The sequence below is a fragment of the Leptinotarsa decemlineata genome, unplaced genomic scaffold (assembly GCF_025532065.1).
Source record: "Leptinotarsa decemlineata unplaced genomic scaffold, Ldec_3_MD MMD2_tig00000008_RagTag_RagTag, whole genome shotgun sequence".
Classification (NCBI taxonomy): domain Eukaryota; kingdom Metazoa; phylum Arthropoda; class Insecta; order Coleoptera; family Chrysomelidae; genus Leptinotarsa; species Leptinotarsa decemlineata.
Window position 1 is genome coordinate 11,082,914 of NW_027412537.1, and position 25,140 is coordinate 11,108,053.

General features: G+C 32.6%; 1 long non-coding RNA gene across 2 annotated transcripts in view; it reads right to left on the reverse strand.

Annotated features, from left to right (window-relative positions):
* LOC141480712 (uncharacterized) overlaps positions 1-25,140 on the reverse strand; it is a 390,701-nt gene that overhangs the window by 216,186 nt on the left and 149,375 nt on the right. For both annotated transcript variants that reach the window (XR_012464514.1, XR_012464513.1), the window contains exon 2: positions 9,743-9,774. This is a non-coding gene — a long non-coding RNA (uncharacterized lncRNA). The remainder of the gene's footprint in view (positions 1-9,742; positions 9,775-25,140) is intronic.

The window sequence follows — 25,140 nt, forward strand, 5'->3', positions numbered from 1 at the left end:
TTTTGAATTGAATGTTGAATGAATAATATCGAAGTACTCTCACTAAAATCAATAACAATTTCTATAAGTATTCAGTTTTCATCAGGATTTATCATCGCTGGATAGTTTTTTCATATATTCATTCATTTATTATTTTCTGCTTTACAAAAGTCATATGCATTTCGGAACCTTGTTTGGAAGGAGCTAGGTCTCAATGCTAGTGACGTTACACTAATTTTTGAAACTTCGATTTTTTTTTCGAAATGGAGTAATGATGAATTCATTTATTTACAGCTTTGGCAACTCAACAGTACAAAAGTTCCTATTATAGAGTCATATAGAAATTACAAGATTCATCATTACATTCAAAAAGTTGAGCTAGATCAAACTAAAGATAAGGATTTAGCAAATATTCTATTGAGGTAATCGAATAAGTACGCCGTACAAGCAATAAAAAAATCAAATGCCCCAGATGATGAACTCATAAAAACTGGTGTTTACTATTCTTCTAGCTTTACAAGAAACGACATTGTGCTCATATGGACTAAAATCCTCCATCTTCAACTTATCAAAACATATATCGGGAAACTAATGTATACAAACCCTATAATCATCACCGTGACACGTGTCGCGGTTTTTGTAAAACCCTTATAGTGAAAATCATACAATAAACTGTATTGATTAGTTTTCAATATGGATTTTCATCAAGTATCGGCCAGTTCTATTCAATTATGAAACAGAATAATATTAAACTCCACAAAAACTGTAATAGTAAATTTCTATAATAGGAAAAATAATGTTCCAGATGACCTACAAATTATTGACGAAATAAAGATTAGTAGCGAAGTAAAATTTTTAGGAACTTAGTTGGATGAAAGCTTATCATGGGATCTGCAAATAAAAGATGTCTGCAACAAACTAAACAAGACATTCTTTGCTTTAAGGCGAATGAAATCATGCATGGACACAGCAGGTCTGCTAGAAATCTATTTTGCTATGGCATATTCACATATATATAACATATATATATATATATATATATATATATATATATATATATATATATATATATATATCATAGCATGGGGTTGCAGTAATGAATTCATCAGAGTATTCGTAGCACTAAAGCGCATAATTAGACTAATTTTCAGCATTGAACACCGAGATAGCTGTAAACCAGTATTCGTTAGGGAAAAATTATTATCGGCTCCCTCCATATACATTCTTAAATGTATAGGATTTGCTAGATCTAACATCCATGAACTAGAAACAAACGCAACGGTGCACAGTTACAACACACGTCATGGTGATGTTTTGCGTATTTCAAGTCATAAGTCAACGAAATATAAAAAGTCCCTTTTGTATAATGTCATAAATCTGTATAATACATTACCAGAGCAGATTAAACAAATTACCTCTGATAAAGTGTTTCATGGTAGAGTAAAGCAATTGCTGCTGCAAAAATGTTACTATAGTTATGATGAATTCCTGGAAGATGATTTCCGATGAGCACTGATTTTACTTATTTTTTTTCCTCTTATTATTGTTTAGTCTCATATTCGGTTCAATTTGTGAGGTTGCAGTCAATAGTTGGGCTGTTACAAAGAAAATTCTTTGTTATATGTCTAGCTTTCGGTATATTTCACACCTTCGTCAGGACAACTACAATAATAAGATTATATATCTTGTAAAAAATATATAAATATGGAGAACTTACTAACGTGAGAATAAAATATAAAATGGTTCAAAAACAGATAGAAAAACATTAAATAATAACAGTTGATAAAAGTTTTTGGCTGACAATGTCAAGTGGGAAAATTCTGAATGATACTCGTATTACTAGATCTTTTATTATCTTTATCATATTTCAGTAGGTACGTGTAAATTTTGCTAAGACTATCAATATCAGTTCGTTTATTCATTGAATGTTCTTCGTTATTAATATGTATCATTTCCAAAAATATTCTTTTAGTTGTATTGGTTTCTCTATCTAAAATACTTGGATTTTCAAAATTCATTTTATGATCCTGCGAATTAACATGTTCTGTTAATGCACAAGAATTAACATTTCGTCTACAGTCGCTGTTATGGGAAGTGATGCGACTACTTAGAGGTCTAGATGTTTGTCCTATATATGTTTTAGAACAATTCATACAAGAAATTTTGTATACTCAATTGGATTTTTGTTTATTTGAAATTGGAGCTTATAGTTTACTGTATGATTTAGATATAGAAGTGACATTCGTTTTAGATATTTTGAGGTTATTATTTCGGAATACATTAATTAATTTTGGTGTCAATTCTTGAATATATGGAAGTGATTTATATATGAATGAAGGTATAACGTTGTTATGTTCAATTTCTTCATTATTATTTTGAAAGTTTATTCTTTCACAAAATAAAATTCTGTTTACTAAAGATCTAGGATAAGAATTTTGGATCAGAATTTTACTGAAATTAGACAAACTTTGGTTTCGTAAATCGGGATGGGTAATTTTGATGATTCTGTTTTTTAATGATTTTATTAAATTGATTTTCATTTTATTTGGATGATAGGAATGGTAAATAACAAATCTATTACTTGATGTTGGTTTTCTGTACCATTCAGTGATGATAATATTTTGTTCTGATCTCAATAACTTCATATCGAGGAAAGGAATAGAGTTGTTGAATTGGATATTGATATATGTATATATATATATATATATATATATATATATATATATATATATATATTATATATATATATATATACAGGGTCCTGCAACAGTGGCGCGGTGTTCCATATCTCTATATAGGAAGCAGATAGGAATCTAATTTTCTATAATATTACCTTATTGCTCGAGCTCGACAAAATAAAAATATTGGCGGTCACACAGGGTGTTCGATTTTTTCTGGGCGGATCCCAACTGTGTCTTTTTAAATGGCAACCTATATTTTTTATCGCTTTTTCGGTTTCTTCATAGAAAATAAAATAAACTTTATGTATATCTGCACTTCGAAAATATTGACGGTTTTCGAGATATCTAGCATGACAGGTTTTTTTTTCCAATATTCGTCACTCAGAATATTTGAAATTATAAAGTGGTGCCAAGTCCAGTTGAAATTTTTTTTTTGGTCGAATATTCTACATTGGTAACTCTCTCAAACGATATATCTGAAATCGACCTGTGATATACAGGGTATGAAAAACCGCTTGCCAAATATTGTAAATGAAAATTTGCAAAATCTTCCTTATATTAAATGGAACACCCTGTATATTATTGATCCATAAGAAGCGCCAACGAAACCTCTACAAATTTCATTAAGTATTCCCTATGGCTAAGTTCAATAGTTTTTCTTAAATGAGCATTTCTTTCGAAAAATGGTCATTTTTTCAAAGCGAAATCCATTTGACGACTGATAAGAATATACAAAAAATACCCTTTCCTTAAAATATCGCCCATTCCTAAAATTACCTGTTGCTAGATAAACAAGTTGCGGATTACACCACAAAATGGACGTTCTTGAATAGTTACAATAATTTAAAAAATCTCGGAATTTGTGCCATATTCTTTCGGTCTAAAACAACCTTTCAGCGAATGAAATATTTATTGGAAATCAAGTAGTCTGGCAAATGACAGAACAAAATATTTGGCTGCAAATGAATATTGAAATTTTTAGTCAATCGTGAAGTTGAACTGTCGGTATAATTTCATCAGAATGTTGTTATCAAAAAGTGATTTGATTGATATGATTTTCATATTAGGTGAATCAGACAGGAATTGTTTATTGGCAAGTAGAATTTATTCTCAACGGTATCCAGATAGAAGGCATCCAGATGAAAGATCTTTCCGAAAGGTCTTGGGACGATTCGTTGAAACTGGATCTATTAATTATTCCAAACATGAGCGCATCAAGCCAGCTACTAATGAAGATAATGAATTGCAAGTTCTTCTTGCTGTTGAAGAAGATCCTAGTAGGAGTCAACGACAAATTGGGGAAATAGTGGATATAAGTGAGAGATCAGTGCAACGAGTATTGAAGAAACATCGCTTGCATCCATACCACGTTCAGTTACATCAAGAACTACTGTATGCTGATTTCGAGAAAAGAGTGAGATTTTGCAATTGGGCCATGAACAAAATTCGTCGAAACGAATATTTTTTCAATAATATTTTATGGTCGGATGAATCGACATTCCATAAAAATGGATTTGTAAATCGACATAATTACCATTATTATGCGACAGAAAATCCTCACTTATTGAGACAGGTGGATTATCAACATAGGTGGTCGATAAATGTCTGGGGAGGCATCATTGGAGAATATGTAATTGATCCATACTTTTTTGAGGGACATATGAATGGTGCAATGTATCTCAATTTCTTACGAAATGATTTACCAGGTTTGTTAGATGATATTCCTCTTGACCTCCGCAATAGAATGTGGTTACAACATGATGGTGCACCTGCTCACTATTCGGCAGAAGTGAGATATCATCTAAATGAAGTATTTCCCAATAAATGGATAGGACGGAATGGGCCTGTACGGTGGCCCGCTAGATCACCAGATTTGACGAAACTAGATTTTTTTTTTATGGGGATACATAAAAAATATGGTTTACGTTGAGCCACCAACTTCTCCCAAAAATATGCGACTTAGAATAACGAATGCTTTTCGCAGCATTACACCAGCTGTCTTGCGCAGGGTAGAACAGTCTTTCAAACATAGACTTCAGCTCTGCATTCAAGAAAATGGAAGACATGTTGAACATATTTTATAAAATTTCACTAGTTCGGACTTCCATTGTCTATTATATAAAATGATTTGAAATCCCTGAAACAAGTAAAAAAGAATAATTAAAAAAGAATAGTTGAAAATAACAATTATATTAAGCAACAATAAACCTGAAATGAAATGATAGTAAAATAACCTACAAGTAAAAATATAATAATTGAATAAATAAAAATTAAAGGAATGCAAAAAGAAAATAATAAAAATAAAAAAGTGTAGAGATTCCAAGTCACGTTAGTTCACGACGTTTCGATTGTTGGTATCTACAATCGTCTTCGGGTGATGACTGGACTGATTCCTCCGAGAGATGACTATTTTATAGGTCGTTGAAATACTTTCACTTTCTCTACTTTCCATTTTCCGCTTCATTGATTCCGTGAGAGATGACCGATTTGGCGGGAGTTGGTCATTTCTCGTTTGATGATGGGTTTCCATATGTTTCGTATATCTACGCTGGCCTGGCTGAATACGTTGTTGGACAACATGTATGCGGCTTCCTTAAATTTTCTCCTGAACCAATGTTCCTCTTTGTGCAAGATCTCAGCTTGGGACCACTCGATGTTGTGTTGATGGGTCCAAACATGGTCTGCTATTCCTGATTTGCTGGTTTCCCCTCGCTGTGTGTGCTTCTTGTGCTCGGCAATGCGAATATTCAATGGCCTCTTAGTTTCACCAATATAGGATTTTCCGCACTCACAGGGTATCCGGTAAATGCAATTCTTGGAATCGCAGTCCGCGTTTGGGGGCCTGGTTTTCGTGAGGCTGCTACGGATAGTGTTACGGATCTGAAACAGGTTCTAATGTTGTACTTGGAACCAATTCTTCTTATCCTCTCCGCTAATCCTCTGATGTAGGGAAGTGCAAGCACTGGTTGTGACGGCTTCTCTTCCTTGCGAGGCTCCTGCTGTCTTTTAGCCAAAGTACTAAGTGGGAAACATCTGTATACCGAAAACCCACTCATACGGGACAGTATCTGAACCACGAATCCAACCACCATCAATCGACAAAAAGAGGAATCATCAAGACTCTATTAGACCGTGCTTTTGGGCTTTGTAATACAAAGGAAGGTCTCGAGAAGGAACTAGACATCATCAAAAGTGATCTTCAGCGGAATGGATATTCCAAAGCGATGGTAGAAAAGACTTTGGCTAAAAGACAGCAGGAGCCTTGCAAGGAAGAGAAGCCGTCACAACCAGTGCTTGCACTTCCCTACATCAGAGGATTAGCGGAGAGGATAAGAAGAATTGGTTCCAAGTACAACATTAGAACCTGTTTCAGATCCGGTAACACTATCCGTAGCAGCCTCACGAAAACCAGGCCCCCAAACGCGGACTGCGATTCCAAGAATTGCATTTACCGGATACCCTGTGAGTGCGGAAAATCCTATATTGGTGAAACTAAGAGGCCATTGAATATTCGCATTGCCGAGCACAAGAAGCACACACAGCGAGGGGAAACCAGCAAATCAGGAATAGCAGACCATGTTTGGACCCATCAACACAACATCGAGTGGTCCCAAGCTGAGATCTTGCACAAAGAGGAACATTGGTTCAGGAGAAAATTTAAGGAAGCCGCATACATGTTGTCCAACAACGTATTCAGCCAGGCCAGCGTAGATATACGAAACATATGGAAACCCATCATCAAACGAGAAATGACCAACTCCCGCCAAATCGGTCATCTCTCACGGAATCAATGAAGCGGAAAATGGAAAGTAGAGAAAGTGAAAGTATTTCAACGACCTATAAAATAGTCATCTCTCGGAGGAATCAGTCCAGTCATCACCCGAAGACGATTGTAGATACCAACAATCGAAACGTCGTGAACTAACGTGACTTGGAATCTCTACACTTTTTTATTTTTATTATTTTCTTTTTGCATTCCTTTAATTTTTATTTATTCAATTATTATATTTTTACTTGTAGGTTATTTTACTATCATTTCATTTCAGGTTTATTGTTGCTTAATATAATTGTTATTTTCAACTATTCTTTTTTAATTATTCTTTTTTACTTGTTTCAGGGATTTCAAATCATTTTATATAATAGACAATGGAAGTCCGAACTAGTGAAATTCATCACGAAACATTGTCAATCACCTTCAAACATATTTTATAAAAGTTTCATTATCAACCTTAATTAAACTCTCCCTTTTGTAGTTTTGTAATTTGCCAGTTGACAAATTTGAATATCTAGAACTCAAGCTCTGAATGAATATAATAACATGAAAAAAATAGTTATTTATAATGTTTCTTTCTTTTAACTTGTTTGGTTTGATATTGCACGATTTATGAGTGAAATTCTGCATCCAATGAAAAAATAATTTTCCATTTAGCAAAAAGTGATAGGTACATACATTTATTTCGTTAAAAAATATTTGTTTGGACACCTTCTAATGTACAAAATTGAAACAAGATATCTTTCGTATATTTTTATCAGTCGTCAAATGGATTTCGCTTTGAAAAAATTACCATTTTTCGAAAGAAATGCTCATTTAAGAAAAACTATTGAACTTGGCCATAGGGAATACTTAATGAAATTTGTAGAGGTTTCGTTGGCGCTTCTTATGGATCAATAATATACAAGGTGTTCCATTTAATATAAGGAAGATTTTGCAAATTTTCATTTACAATATTTGGCAAGCGGTTTTTCATACCCTGTATATCACAGGTCGATTTCAGATATATCGTTTGAGAGAGTTACCAATGTAGAATATTCGACCAAAAAAAAATTTCAACTGGACTTGGCACCACTTTATAATTTCAAATATTCTGAGTGACGAATATTGGAAAAAAAAACCTGTCATGCTAGATATCTCGAAAACCGTCAATATTTTCGAAGTGCAGATATACATAAAGTTTATTTTATTTTCTATGAAGAAACCGAAAAAGCGATAAAAAATATAGGTTGCCATTTAAAAAGACACAGTTGGGATCCGCCCAGAAAAAATCGAACACCCTGTGTGACCGCCAAAATTTTCATTTTGTCGAGCTCGAGCAATAAGGTAATATTATAGAAAATTAGATTCCTATCTGCTTCCTATATAGAGATATGGAACACCGCGCCACTGTTGCAGGACCCTGTATATATATATATATATATATATATATATATATATATATATATATATATATATATATATATATATATATATATATATATATATATATAGACAGCTGTTTCAGCCTATTGGGCATCGTCAGTACCGGGCAGGCGGTCCTCGATTGAAGACAAAATGAGAAAAACCAAGAAAGTACTTGATAAAAATAGCTGCGTAAACGCAAGCGAAACATAAGTGGAACCACCTATTGGTGTGACACCCAAGTCAACTTGCCAAGTTTTTATGTCAGTGTTGGTGGTTTGACCAATCAACCGACAACTGCGGTAGCAGAAATTTGGGAAGCTAACCTGAAATGCCATCGGAAAACGAATCCACATGTTTCTAGAAATGATATGAAATCTAGAAAGGTTAATGGCAAGTTGACTTGGATCGAAACTTATGTTTCGCTTGCGTTTACGCAGCTATTTTTATCAAGTACTTTCTTGGTTTTCCTCATTTTGTTTTCAGTCGAGGACCTCCTGCCCGGTACTGACGATGCCCAATAGGCTGAAACAGTTGTCTACCGGTGGCTCTTAAATTGAAATCAATATGGGAGTGATCAAAAAGTACCTATTTTATTCGTATCACACTGTTATTATGTTATATATATATATATATATATATATATATATATATATATATATATATATTATATATATATATATATATATATATATATATATATATATATATATATATATATATATATATATATGGTAAAATGGATTAACAGGGTCTCTCAGTCAAAAAATCAAAAATCAAACTCTGCTTTACTTTGCCAAGCTTTCGCTTCTAATGGGAAGCTTCTTCAGGGCAGTAAAAATGAGTGAAAAACAATAAATTGAAGATAGAATTGACAAAAAAAATCGTATACATGTTAACTTTTATGTCAATTCTATCTTCAATTTATTGTTTTTCACTCATTTTTACTGCCCTGAAGAAGCTTCCCATTAGAAGCGAAAGCTTGGCAAAGTAAAGCAGAGTTGGATTTTTGATTTTTTGACTGAGAGACCCTGTTAATCCATTTTACCATACATTTCTCCAGTCGCTAACATTATCCAATTTATATATATATATATATATATATATATATATATATATATATATATATATATATATATATATATATATTTCAAGTTATTGACATACCATATGTACATACAGTGGCAAATGAATAAATAAAATTATTTACAAATAGAAATAAAAATACAGTTACCCTACCTGGTGCATAGTATGTTTCTGTAAGAAAATCTTACTTTTGAAAGGGGTAAGTGAAATAGATCAACAGAAGAAATAGTGGAATTGTATATTTGTTGCATAAGTGATTTTGGAGCGTTTAAGAAATAATTACTACTTGCTGGAGACAACTTGAATAAACATTTGCCTTGAACGATATCTTTGCCAATCAATATTCTGAATCGATTTTATTGTTCATCAATTTACTAAGAAAAATGACGTAGGCAGTTTTCCATCTGGTATCTACTTCGTCAATTTTATATATTTTCAAGCTAGAAGTATATGGAGGAAAACTTTGATTCAATCTGAATTTAAAGTTTAGGAAGCGTATAAACCTCTTTTGAACCTCTTTCTATTCTATTTATATATTTTTGATAAAAAAGATTTCATATTCAAGGTGGTTTCGAACATTGGAATAATTATAATCTCTACCGTTTTTGACTAAGAAGCCAAGATTTCTCAGTGCTTTTTCAACTACATGGTCAATATGGTTTTCAAAAGACAATTTTTGATCAATTTCTAGATCCCTTATTTGTTGAACTTTTTTCAGAGGTGAACCATTTTATTAGAGAACGAACGAGTAATATAGATTACGTAATATATTTTTCAAGTTTGAAGGATTATTGCATGATTTGAAGAAATTGAAACTTACCGTCACTAGGAGATGGAAGATGATTCAATAATCTGGAAAAAAAAATATGATTTCAGTAATTGTTTATATGTGAAGAACGAATAACAACATATAAATAAACACCGATATTGTTCTTGTAACAATTTTTTCAGAAAAGCGATGAATTTTTTTATATGAAAAAAATCTTCAGGCAACATATCCTGAAGAAAGAAAACAGGTGTCATCAGTGTTGTTGTTGAAAACCTATACAGTGACTTCACGTATATCTAGTACAGTGTTCTGTATAACTAGTATGCCTATAACTAGTATTCCTTCATGAAAGCCCCAACAAGTTCCCAGATGATTTTGAAGATAACACTTCACCCTTCACAAAGACGCTATGGGATCGATAGAGAACTCAATATTCGAAAATGAAAAGCAGTCGTTGCAAAGACAAGCACAGCGCTGTTTCGACCACCCATAGGTCTCATCAGTGGTACTAGGCTGAACTACAAATGCATTACTGGACTCAACTGTCTTTGTCAACTGTTGTCAACTGCCATAACGGACTTTGGCCGTTAGAGAAAATAGATTTTTTTTCGCGGTCGATATGGCAATTTTTAGCAGGGCAATAACTGGGATTCATTCAAGGTAGGAAACGGAGAATGATTTGAACAGACTGAGAATTCGTACAGAATCAAATATCAACTATCAATACAAAAAAAACTGTATCTTTCACAAATTACTTTTCAGACTCGCCAAATTTCGACAAGTTGAACATGACACCCGCAAGTTCAATGTATATAAATAACTAAGATTGAAAGTTTTTACATTTTTTTACAATACCAAAACACAATGAATCCAGGAAAATTTTCAAGGCGCTCTCAGAGCGGTGCCTGTGCGAAAGTATCGATTCACATTGGATTTGAATCGCTGGAGATAAAATAATTTGGAAAAACGTGTTCAACATCGATAATAGCTCATTTCACAAATGATTTTCAATGAATCTGAAATCAGAATAAATATATTCCGAAAAAAAAAATTGTTGTTAAAAAGCGAGTGGTATTGATACCAATTGTTATAAATAATTGGTGAGGAGCTGAAACACTCAATCAAAGTCATTAGTAACATCAAGTCATAAGACTTATTATTGATGTTGAACATTAGTTTCGGATTATTTTTAATTTTTTAGTTTATATTGCTATCAAAGCGTGCTTTTTATTTTTTTTATAACTATTGTTTTTATATACAGGGTGTAAGTGAATGAGTGTTAAACATTTGGGGAGGTGATTTCTCATCGAAAAAAAGATAGGATCTTTCACATAAAGAAACTTCATTGGAGCATCCCTTGTTAAGATACAGCTCCTTAAAGGGGGTACATAAAATATGTATAACAATTTTTTTACAAGCACTGAAAAAGTTACAATATTGAAATTAACCTGACGTTTTGTACTACCAAACAGACACTCAGCCAGTAATTTATTTGGTTCACCCCATGGTTGTAAGGGGTGGAAAACGCAACCCCTAAAATTTATTTCCAATTTAACTTTTTGTCTTATTATTTGTTTACCATTTGAAAATTTATTTCCGATAACCTGTTTCATTCTCAACAAAAAATGTCTCTTGGGTTTTTTGTCCAAAATACACCAGTTCACTGCAAAAAATTATTTTACGAACAACTACAGAGATACATCGTCATAAATGCGAACTGGATTTATTGTATTTTGTAGTTAGTACCTGCATTAAACGATTGAAGGGTAATGAACAAAACTCATTTATTAATAACAAAACACACAACATGTAGAAATCATAGTATATGTTCAATATGTCTACCTTCAGGCATTACGCATGCGTCTAGACGTCGGCACATTGAGCCACGTATTCGCTCAAATATTCCTGGAGTCTCTCTGATTACCCTGCACGCATCGATGATGCGGTTTCTTAAGTCCTCTACATCGCGAACAGGAGTACGATAAACCAAATGCTGTAAATGGACCCAAATAGAGAAATTGAGATCCGAGGATCGAGCGGGCCAGTTCTTTGGTCCTCCTCGACCTATCCACTGATTGGCAATGTTTCAGTTGAATGCTGACGTGCTACTTGACTAAAATAGGCGGGAGCCCCATCATGCATGAAAAACATATTCCTTCTGACGCCCAAAGGAACTACCTCCAGCAGTGCTGGATGCACTTCTCTCAAAAATTGAACGTATGCCTCACCATTTAATCGAGGAGTTGAAAATGAGGCCCAATTGAATCATCCCCAATAACTCCGAGCCACACGTTGAGAGAAAACTGTTCTTGATGGTTAGTTTCGACAATAGCCTGAGGGTTTTCATCAGCCCATATGTGGAAATTATGAAAATTAATAATCTTGTCCCGAGAAAAACTACATTCGTCTGTGAATTCTATCGTCTTCGGAAGGTCATAATTTCTTCTAATCATTTCCAGCATCCAATTGCAAAATTCAAGACGGTTCGGAAAGTCTCGCGGTAACAGTGCCTGTACTCGTTGCAGATGGTAAGGGTATAAGAGTTGTTCCTTTAAAATTCGAAATACCGACATATGAATAACATTTAGCTGGAAAGCAATATTTCTAGTACTGGTAATAGGTTGTTCTTCAATCAAATTGAGTACTGCTTTCTCAAGCTGTGGTGTTCGTACTTCTCGATGGCGACCACAATCCTGCGTTCTTTTGTCGAATGAACCATATTCTCGTAATTGTTGATGAAGTCGAGCAAATATTCTATGTGAAGGATGCTGCCGTTGAGAATACATTTCAGCATATTTTAGAAGCTTCTAACCCATTCCCCTGCGACAGACCGTAAACGTAATGCATATCAGCCATTTCCTCATTTGTGTAAGCCATTTTAATGACAAGTGAATTATTAAAGTAACAAATTAAGAACAGAAAAACAACACATAATTAGTATTGATTCAATTTCGATAATTCACAAACTGACAGCGTCATACCAATTTAATTGTCACTATCGCTAATAGCCACCTACTAGATAGATTAGTTTCGTATTTTAGCATTTATGACGATGTATCTCTGTAGTTGTTCGTATAATAATTTTTTGCTGCGAACTGGTTCATTTTGGGCAAAAAACCCAGGAGACATTTTTTGTTTAGAAAGAAACAGGCAATCGGAAATACATTTTTAAATGATGAATAAATAATAAGACAAAAAGTTACATTAGAAATTAATTTTAGGGGTTGCGTTTTCCACCCCTTACAAACATGGAGTGAACCAAATAAATTTCTGGCTGAGTGTCTTTTTGGTAGTACGAAACGTCAGTGCATGTGAAAAAAATTGTTATACAAATTTTATGTACCCCTTTCAAGGGGTTGTATCTTAACAAGGGATGCTCCAATGAAATTTCTTCATATGAAAGATCCTATTTTTTTTCGATGAGGAATCACCTTCTCAAATGTTCCACACTTATTTAGTTACTTAGTTATTTAGTTACTCAGTTACTTTAGTTATTTAGTTAAAATTGCCATTTTGTCAAATAACTCGTGATTTTGATTTGCCTGATTTGAATATATGGACAGGTATATCATCAAATCTCTAGATTTTTTAATAACTAAGTAGTTAACGAATTTTTATATATTCTAGAAACTTATAATGGTAAAAATATCGAGTTATCAATTTTCATGTTAGCAGTACTGAAACAAACAGAACTCTTATATTTACACAGTTCGAAGAGTTTTCAAAAACATGTTATCTGTTGTTCAAGAATCTGGAGAAATCTTTTATTTTCTTTCATTATTTCTGAAACGATTGGAAATGTTTATAAAAAAATGTAAAAAACGTTAACATTGACTTTTGTTGCTTTTCGACTATTCAGACGATTATAAATTTCATATTTCAGAGTTTAACTTTGCATTCAAAAGTTTTGTGTAGTTTTTTTCTACCATTCATCAAATCAAAACTCAACCCAGTTGCAAAAACGCTAAAACACCCATTATAACGACAAGGGGCTTGGCCTGATTCTATTTCAGGTTAATTAGTGAAATTGCCACACCTGATGCCTGTCACCCACAATCTGGCACCTGAAGCATTGTGGTGAATTAATGCAGTGCTCTTTGATGTTATAACGTCAAAAGCGAAATCCTCATATCGTTAATGAACACAGTTCAATGATTACTTCATTAGAAAACAATGATTCAATATCCAACTATAGATTCGATTGGCGATTCAGCAGTTACTAAATCTATTGAGTTTTCGGAAAAATTAAATGCAGTTATTTCCTGTTCTCAGTTTTGGGATCGGTCAAAGATAAAACGCACAATGTATCATTCTGAATGTTCGGTGCTTTCAGCTTTCAGCGGCAACAATTGAAGTTGGAATTGATACAATTTAAACCAGAGTTGGTGTGAGTTGAATTATGACCGGGGAATTGTTTCGGAGATGAGGCTTTAATGACTTCTAGTAGTGCTCAGTTGAATAGTCTGAAAGCTGATGATAAACTTAGAGAAGAATAACTTTGTCAAAGCTATTTTCCAGGTTTTGTTGTCGTGTCTGACGTTTTGTCTACTACTGCGGTAGACATTATGAGGTAACGGTCGAAGTGCTTGAGTAGTTCTCAACGCAGAAACTATATTGCTGAAATTTGTCTCATGTTTTGAATTAGTAGATAGATAGATAGATAATATATTACCTTTTTGTGCCATTTGTACAATGTATAGGTTCGTCACATAGAATAAGAAATATTGTACAGTAAATAAAAATTGTATCACGCAAATATCACAAGAAACAAAATACATTGTTACATCATATTAAAAGATTAGACTCATCAGTTTTCATGTATGGTTCATATACTCATTCAGATCATAAAAACATCTATTCGAAAGAAATTTCTTCAATTCCACCTTGAACTTTTTTGGTGAAAGTTGCATTAGGTGATTTGGCAATAAATTATAGAGGTGAACACCCGCCCATTCTGGGGATTTTTTGTAGTAACTGTGATTGAGTTTTGATTGATATAAGTGATGATTGTTTCGTGTTCTATACTGATGTATTTGAGCATTCGATGTAAGCTTTGTTTTGTTATTATGAACGAATATAAGTATTTTAAATAGGTAAATGCAAGTGGTAGTCAGAATTTTATTTCTTTTAAAAGTTCCTCTACAAGACTCACCAAAATCTAAGTCGAATATTAATCTTATTATTCTCTTTTTGTTGCCTGAAAGCACGCACCCATTCGTTGGCTTGACCCCAAGAGTATAGGTTGGCATGACTTTGTTTCTTCTGCACCGTCGAAAAAAATCTCAAAGTAAAGAACATTATCTCGATTTAAAGGAATCTTGCTTTCCTATATTCATGAAGAAATATTTTCATGAACTGAAAAATGTATTCTCTCAAGTTGAATTTGAATTATTAATTGAAATGGACTGAATAAACGCTTATTTCAAGTAAAAATAAATTTTCCACCAAGATTGTGCATAGATTTCAAAAGAAATCATCACATTAGCTCAAGAGAAGTAAGTATGCATTCTTTAGTGTGAGCAAAATCAATCTCGAAGCAAAACTTTTTTGGGTTTTAAAAGAATGAAATGTTAATTTGGAATACTATTTAAATATCTCCGTAACAGGAATAAATTGTTTTCCTTTGAAGAGAATCCTTTTTTTTTCAAACGCTTTTATTTGTATAAATCAAATGAACTCATTTACTCCATCAAATATGAACTTATGCTTCTGTTTATAAACAGTCTCTCTCATATGGATGTCTTTAGTTACTTGAATCCAAAGTATCTCATCTGTAATAAAAAAAAAATTAAATGTTAAGGAAAGAAATTAAATAATACATTATATATTATGATTGGTTTATTTGAAGCAATTGCAAATCATAAATATGATGAAAGACAAAACGTAATCAACTAAATCTGCTTTGCTAATCTTTGCTTAAATGCCATATTCCATCCTCACACTATTGAGAGATCATTCAGTTATACAAATAACATAAATAAATATTCAATCAGAAAACATACATAAAAAAGTATCATATTGACAAATTGCAAATTAACAAAAAAATAATCGAAGTCTATAAACAATACAAGTCAGACAAGAAAATGAATCAATTCATTAGTAATTGTACACAAATAAAGTTTTTAAAACTAGTTGCCATTCTTGTGAATAACATTAAGAAAATCACTATCGTCTATCAAGTTCTACATACTGCTTTTGTTTATCCACAATTGCCGAAACATCACTTGGATTCTGAAACGAAAGAAGAAATCAGCACATAATCGTTAGCCACTATTTCAAATATCTAGAAAGGTAAAACTATGAAAACAGCTGCCACTCGATAAAAAAAAATATATTTTTTATAAAAAACTGTATCAATGGGTTTATTCCGTTAACCAACCCAATTGTTGTCCGCATACGAACGACAACTCTCAAAATTTTAAACTTGTCTGAGGTCTTATTGTTTAACATACGATTCCTATCAAGTTAAAAGGTGCTTGAATATTCCTTTATAAGAAATAAATAATCAATTCAAAAGACGTACCTCAAATCCCTTTGAGGTACGTCTTTGAATTGACCTTTGAGGTCCCTTTACAGAAAAATTGCCTTTCAAAATAACCATTTTGGAACCGTTATAGGAATTCAAAGTGTTATCTGAGTATTATTAGAGGATCAATGGAAAATATAAAATGTTTCATATGAAAAATTTTACTCATGATCATACAAACATACTTGAAGGTATATGATTCGCTATTTGAATAAAAACATTCATTTCACGTTTTTGGAAATTCTGATTTCTCCTCTAGTGAGTTTGGTAATCTTTCTACCTATTTCTTACATTCCTAAATAAAATATAGTAAATAATTTCAAACTGAGTAGGATATATTCAATTTGTTCCTAATGAATAAAAACTTTTCCTAAGTAATTACAGAAAGTAAAGACATTTCGGAATTCAACAAACATTCACATGTTGAAATCAGAAAGTGGCTGTAGGTGCCTATTTTGTTTTTTTTTTGTGTTATAATTTATTGTCGAAACTATAAGTACCTCTCTCGTTCAATAAAAAGTTAATTCGGTCTAAGAGAAAATAAAATTTTATTTAGAGAGAATACACTTATTTAAAATAAGATAAAAGATATGTTCGAAACAAGAGATTGGCGAATTTGAATCAACGTTCAAATTAATATACACTTGCAGAGCTCGGCAAATGTAATAATGCATGTGTGAAACATTGATGAAATGAGGACAAAATTAAGAGTTGCAGTCAAAGTTTACCACTTTGTCTTCGATACTAGGTATACAACGCAGTACTTACTGATATAGCGGAGTTTGTTTCTCAAGTAACCCAAAACCTCAATTATATCCAATTATAATACTTACTTCCTTTCGTGGTTTCGATGTAGACCCAACCGCATCTACAAGAAATCCGGTATACCACGGGTGTTGCTTATTACACAAGCTAAGACTAAATGACCATTTCAATATTCAGTACGCATAAAGTCGTAAAGAAACTGTCATAACAAAATATCGAAAATTTACTGATCTCACGTGTGTTAAAAGAATATATCGAAGGTTAAGGCAATGAATTGGTAGTCAGTCAGTAGATGGAAACGGTATTATATTGTCACGACCTTTGGAAAAGGCCAATGTTTGTTATGTTTCAACAAATCTAGTTTTGATATGAAATCAGCATCCAGTACATACTTAAAAAATTGAAACTTACCAGAGATTGAAGCAGTATATGGAGTTTCCACAAGTCCGCATTGGCGACCTCCTAGATCTACATCATTGTAATTTGGTGATTATGTGAGTGAAAGAAAATGTCTACATAATTGTTAATTTACGTTAGTATAGTCGGAGAAAACGATATTGTGCACATTCAAAGTTGGCGGCACTCTCAAAGGCCTAAAATACCAATACATAGAAATGAACCGGCTGCGAACTAGTCCATGCGGACTGTAGAATTGGCGGCGAATTGAAGAGCCATAAAATTAAATTTGAAGTCAGATGGGGAATGCAGGGATGGTTATCGCCGTCGTGTTCAGTTCAGGAACTAATTAGGATTTGAGTGTTGAAATTCGATATTGGTGCAGTTCTAATCACTTGAAATTCTTGTTACCTGTTTGAAATGTCGTTCTTGAACAACAAGTACTAATAGTGATAACGAGTGTGAAAACAACGCAGACTTTTTCCAGTGTAATGATTTTAATAGCGATGGTAAACAATGCGAAAAAGATATCAGTAAATAAGATATAATGTGCGAGGTAAATAATAGCTTTCTCAGCCAAGGTATATACAGAATTTTTTTCATTACTAACATTGATATATTAACAATTTTAATTTTGGCATTAGTAATTTTCTAACAATTTAACAATTTGTTGAATATATCGGAATATCAAGTAGAGTGGAGCGTGTTTGTAATCAGACTGGCTTTATTTATGTAAAAATTTGGCAAAATATCTCATTGCATTCGTGATATATTTCAATGTTCCACTTCTCTCATCGCTTCTGTATGTTCATAACTTAGAATTTCTCAATTCTGCATAAGAGTGAGAAAAAAAATTCCTTGGTTATATGATAACCCAAGGCAGCTATGAATTGTTGCATGTTAAATTGAAACGGTACAGTTTCCATGTTGAATACGCGGTGTCGATGATAAGCGCGCAACATCTACTTAGGCTATGAAAACGTTTGCCGGCGTTTCCATAACAACCAAACACTGTACTATGATTATTATTGCTGTCACTTTGCCAAATACGGTTTTAATTCAAATTTAGATGTCATTTTGAAGAAGTTAAAAGATCTATATAAGTAAAACGTCAATATAATTAATTGAAAAATGAGTGAAAATTCAGGTAACGATGATTTAGAGATGATATGTACCCCGCCTGATTTGTCACAATTGTACAATTTATCATAATTTCAAATAATTTTCAAGCATATTTCTAATGTTCAATTTCCTACTTCTAGTTGATAATTAAGTTAACAAAAGGTTCTGTGAATATCTTTAAAATTATAGAATTGTTTTCATTATTTAGTTAGGTGTTTTTTTATTATCATTATTCACCAAGGTGAGAAATATTGATCCTCGTTAGGGAAATGGATTAAATAATAGCAATTTCTCAGGTTAGTAGTGAAAATAAACTTATAGTGCCCTGCAAAACGCTCTATATTTTGAAGATGACTCCAGAAAAACATTAAGTGTTCTACATTTTTGGAAAGGTTATTTTCAGCTCTATTTCAATATGCAGGGTGTCTCATTTGAAAAAAATTCATATATTGATATACCATTTTGAAAAATAAATCATTTTACATCATTGAATTCTAAATAAAAAGGGCTTCAGAAATGTTTTCATAAAATCAAGAAATTTTCGAGAAATATGCTTCAACGATGATAGATATCGATATGCAGTTTTCACCATTATGTTTCACAGCCATCAAGTTTCATCTATCCAGTTTGAAAACAGGAGCTTTCCTGTTGAAGTGTACAATTTGACCCACTCTGTACAGCCAGTGACCATTTCCACTTTTTTTATACGTATCGATAATGATATTGGTTATTTCCATTTCCGTATAAGTCTCTGAGAAAGCTCTTTTTACTTCGCGTTAGATTTTGTGGCCAAGCTATAACTTCCACCACTCGCAATTTATAGTTGAAATATCCAGAAATGCATTACGTGCGAATTACACTAAACTCTGAAAAGCATTTACCTTCACCGAGCCATCTTGATACGATCCACTGATGAAATTCTCCCGTGCACCGAGTCCATGAAATCGTCGAAGCATGCACTGCCGACAATAGGAAATGTAGATTTATATTATCCCACACCGAAGTTGAAATGAACATTAAATGCGAAGGAGTTCATGGGAATCCCAGGACGCATAAATTCACAATTTCCAGGAACAGCGTTCGGTCGGAGCTAAGCAAATGTAATTAGCTACATCCTTGTAACACATCCCAGGTTGTTAAGTTGGTATAACCGCACTTGCGATGGTCCGTGTCCTAGGGGGGTCTGCGTTCCGTGAAGACCGAGCCAATTAGCATGGAACACCTAGGGATCTTCCTCGAGACCCGCTGACCTCTTGTAGTTTGGGAAAGATCTCGTAGGCATGACGAATGGGGTGAATTATTCCATAGTGTACAAGGGGTTTGAGAAGAATCTCAAATTGTACTTGAATGTGCAAAATTTACTAACAATAATAGATATAGCCATTAGATGTAGCCATTAGTACGTGGCTGAAGACCATCATGAGAAATGAGACATGAAACTTTCTTTTCATACTTTTACTTAAAGGAAGCTATGAAGATTTGGAATGTTTCTTATCAGAATATGTGAGTGAAAACACAGACGAGCCCTCGGAGCACTCCAACTCAGGGAAAGAAATGAAATACTCTGAAAGAATTCCGAATATCATTGACTTTAGGTCAATGATGGTCACTATCTTGCACTGATGAGAAGCTAATGAGCACGAAACCGGTCTGCAAGTGTGCCCGTTTCAAAATTGAAGGTCGACTCTTTCAGTTGCATTGCCAATTGCATATGCAGGACATTTTCTGTGAAGATTCCTGCACTGACGCCTGTCGGGTATAATCTAACGCCCTTCGTGATATTAGACAGGGGAGTAGTTGTTTTCTGATAGGCGTCAGTCAATTCCACCTACTGTGTAGGTATATTCGAGACGGGCTTGAACGTTTGAAGTTCATTTCTTTAGAAGTGGATTGAATAATAATAATAATAATAATAATAATAATATTTATTCAGATTCAAATCACGAAAAGAAATAACTATAGTAATACATACAGTTGAATAAACATTGTAGAAACCACAGAAGCATCAGATGTTGCTTGTATGTGGTGAAAGGGAGATCCAGATAAAAAAAATGAATATATGATGAATATCAAAGTATGAGAATGAATTTTATATAAAGGGGATTTGCATATGAAAATAAACTACTTTATATATGAAATTAAGAACACATTAGATAATATAAAATCACAAATATAAGTATAAATATAAAAAGTTGTCGGTTTTGGCATATAATATTATTTGAATTTAAAATCATACAAACATAAAATTGAATTGACTGTTAAGTATAAAATCACAATTGTAAAATACGCGTACTAGTAATAATATATAAAAACATGTTGATGAAAATGGATTTGATATATATTTACGAAACGATAGTGCATATATATACATATACATATACAGCGTGACTCACGGTCGATGGTAGGTTAGACGTTTCTGGAAAACGCATAGCATGATTTTTCTGAAAATTTCATCTCTCACATATCCTTACCTGTTCTATCGATCTAAAATATTTTCAGCAGCGGCCTTGCCACTTCTATCAAAAGGTCCAAGCAATTATATTTTTTTTAATGGAACACCCCGTATATCAATACATTTTTGGAATCGCTCTAGTATTTTAATACTTTTTTGTTGATAATGTCCTATAGCTATCTCTATCTGTTTTCGAGATAAAAATAAATTGTTGTAAATATGGTCCAAAACAAAGCCTTAATCGAAATTAAGTACATCGTACTCTCAATTCATGAAAAGTTGATATTTTGATGATAGTTTGGACAAACTCGAAATATTCAAATAACACCGAGAAATCGACTCCATATCATACAGCGCGTGCTAAAACTACTATTATTTCCATTGTGCATGAAAGTAGTCAAAAGTTCATTTTTTCAAATATTTTAGATCGATAGAACAGGTAAGGAAATGTGAGAGGTGAAATTTTCAGAAAAATCATGCTTTGCGTTTTCTAGAAACGTCTAACCTACCATCGACCGTGAGTCACGCTGTATACATACATATCTGAGCACATATGAATTACAGAATTGTTTAGGCGCAAAGTAAGTAAATGATCTTTGTGTAACGACCCTGACCATTAGGGGTGTAGTATACTGATCTCTTTGGCGTGTATGATACTGATGTGAAGGAAGCGATGCCGTATGTCTATTTGTACGATATTTAATGCTGGAGCATAAAAAATACAACAGTTGTATGTCTAACAGGTTTCGATGTATAATTTATCAGAATTGACAGAGAAAAGACATAACAAATTTGTACAGAATCACTGGATTCAGAATTCAAAGTCAAATTCCTCGGTTCGAAATAGAAATTTGACAAAATTTCGTATCTGAAGACAAGATTTATTGAAATTTCGAGTTCAAAGAGGCCATTCAGTGAGAGCCTCGGTTTGAAATCAAAATTTACCAACAATTTTTCGAGTCTGAAGTCGGAATTCAACAACATTTCAAGTTCAAAGTCATATTATATTGAAATTACGAGTCCGAATTTTGACAGCATGACAGCATTCAGTTAAATTTCAAGTGTGTAGTCAAAATTTTATAAAATTCAGAATTTCAAGTCAGAATTCAGCAAAATTCCTGGTTCTCAGTAGAAATTGAACAAAGTCATTTTGAAGTCAGAATCTAAAAGCCGTCCTGTTTCAAAATATGAACCTGGAGTTTGACAAAATTTCAAGATGTAGCTTAGAGTTTATATTTGGAATTCCACATTTTGAGTTCCAAAATAGTTACTTAGGGAAATTTACAGTCAAGAGCTGGAACTTGATGAAATTACAAGTTTGAATTCGGAATTAGAGGAAATTCAGAGTTCATTGGCAGAATTTTATCGAATTGTGAGTTCAAAAATTTCCATTTCAAAGCTGGGATTTTGTGAGATTCCCAATTTTTATTCAAACTTGAATTAGTCTCAAGTCGCAATTTACCGAATTTCGCGTTGAAAGTCATAATTGAACACAAGACAGAGATTGAAGTCGAAATTTAATAAATATCTAAGTATCTGGGGGGTATTTGACGAAACTCTGATTTCAATATCGTGGTCTGTTTAATTTTTGAGGTTGAAGTCCATATTTACCAAACACACTGAGTTTGAAATTGAATTAGAAAAATTTCGAGTTCAAAGTCATGATTGTTCAAAAGTTCCGTGATTGAATTCAAAATTTAAAATAATCCTCCAAATGTCTAGAGGGGAATTAACAGAATTCTGACTTTAATATCGGAATTCAATTAATATTCGAGGTTGTACCCAACCATCAAAATTGTTTTATAATTCCATGGAGCTGCAACAGTTTCATTTTGTTGGTATTTTATCATTACTTTCAAAATGCTAATTGATTATATTAGACGAGTCGTGAAAATGATACATTTGCAAGCAATAGGAACGTTTATAAAGCAAAATTAAAAATCTGTTTATTTTATAACAGATCACGACATTATTACAGAAACGTTTTTACAATTAACTTATGAAATATTTTTTCTATGGAAGTGAATTGTTTTGTAGCAGTTTCATAGCAATTTTCTGTGAGGTTTCTATGCTCTTTATAACACTGTTCCAAGATCATTTCATAGCTGCTTCCTGTAGCTTCAATGAAATTATTTTATTGGAATGCTCTCAAACACAATTTTGTTTTCATTGTTTTCATTAACATATTGTCACTCATAAGTTTATATAAGTATTTTATATTCTTTACGAATAGTGTTAGAGTAACTGCCGAAATATTTATCAAACTGATTTGTAGTGTTTGTAGAATGCCTAACAAAATATTAATAAAGACTATAATGTTTTATAATAGTTCATAACAGCTATTTATAGCTATTTTATAAACACATTGAAAACATTTATGGGAGAAATACAATTTTATAATTTGTTTCTCCGCAATGTTTCCACAACCACTATAAAATATAAAATTGCTAGTTGGGTAGTTACAATGAATTCTGAGTTCAAAATTGACTTTTATTGAAATTTCAAGTCCAAAGTCAGATTTTAACGAAATTCCGAGTTCAAAGTGAGAACTGAAAAAAAGTTTCGAAACTGAAGTCACAATTTAATTAAAATTCAACAAATTCATAGATGGCTGGAATCAATAGATTTCAGCCTAGCTTCGACATCGACCGCTGACCGAGATTCAACCTCCGTGCACTGCAGCTTTCACTACAAGACAACAAGATATGTGATCTAGCACCAAAATCTATTGATTTTAATCGTCATCTTCCAACAGGCATAGCATATTTGATAAAAATCTGTATCGAAAAGTACTGATAAAAGCTACTGTAGAATTACTTTATAAAGAACCGCAACACGTGTTTCGTTATACAATAGCTTCCTCAGGCAGTATGGTAAGAAACTCACAGTTAACCATATATGTACGTTCCGAAGATTTCTTGCAGTAATTGATCATCTCTTTACAAACATTCTTTCTTATTTCAAAGATTTTCAGTTCGATGTAAATTTTTGCTTTCACCATATTTGCTAGTTTATTTCTGGTTTCGACCGTCACTGACAATACCCAACTAGCAATTTCGTATTTTATAATAGTTGCGGAAACGTTTCGGAGAAACAAATTATAAAACTGCATTTCTCCCAGAAATGTTTTCAATATGTTTATAAAACTGCTACAAATAGGAAATTGGCACCGTCTTATAAAACATTATAGTTGTTATCAATATTTTGTAAGGCCTTTTACAAATACTACAAAACAGTTTTATAAACATTTTCGCAGTTACTAAAAAATTTGTCTAACACTCTTAAAAAGTAGTTTTATAAAGACTTCCCTTACTGCACTTTTGCGACACATAAAATAATCAGGAGACAATTTTATAAGAGTTTTTTAGTAGTTCCAAGTAGGCGTTATAAAATATAATACAGCCGAAAACGATAACAATAAAATAAAAAAGTGTTAAAAATGTTTTCTTGAAGACGCAAGAAGTAATTTTGTATTGGACACTAGGAAAATATAATAGATATGTCACCAACTGAAAACTAACAAATAGAAAGGTTGAAGCCATTTTAAAATTTCACTTTTGCACTCATAAAACTGTTAAAGACATTGTTTATGTTTCGAAGATTGATATTTTTACTACAAATGAAATTTTATTGACAAATATATAGCCTATTATTAGCAAAATTTAAGCGCGCCACAATGTTTTCTGTAAAATTATTAATTATACAAAAATTCACTCTGTCAACATATTAATTTTCTAGTCACAAACTTAATTCACTTTATTATGAATAATATAATGTTATAATAAATATTTATGTACTTTTCAGCTGTAAATATCACTATATGTGCGGTATTTCATATTTTCAACTCATCTAATTTCAGTATCCCGGATCGCTATCTTTACAAATGGCGTCGTTCTATAAAATGAATTGGTATCAGTAGCAAGCATTTCAACGTATTTTAGCTACTATGTTAACCCTATAAAACTGTTAAGAAACACTTAGTTCTGTGAGTGATGGTATTGCGGCAGAGTCGGACTACTTTTAAAGCTTTAGGTTTTTACAAAAGTGCTAGTATGAATAAAAGAGTTCTCACATATAGTTTGGATAAATATTATCTGTCTTTGATTTTTTGACTAAAAAGTTTCTTTCATCGATTATAAAGGCTTAATGACGGATTTTAACCATTATCATAACCTCTTCCTGATTTTC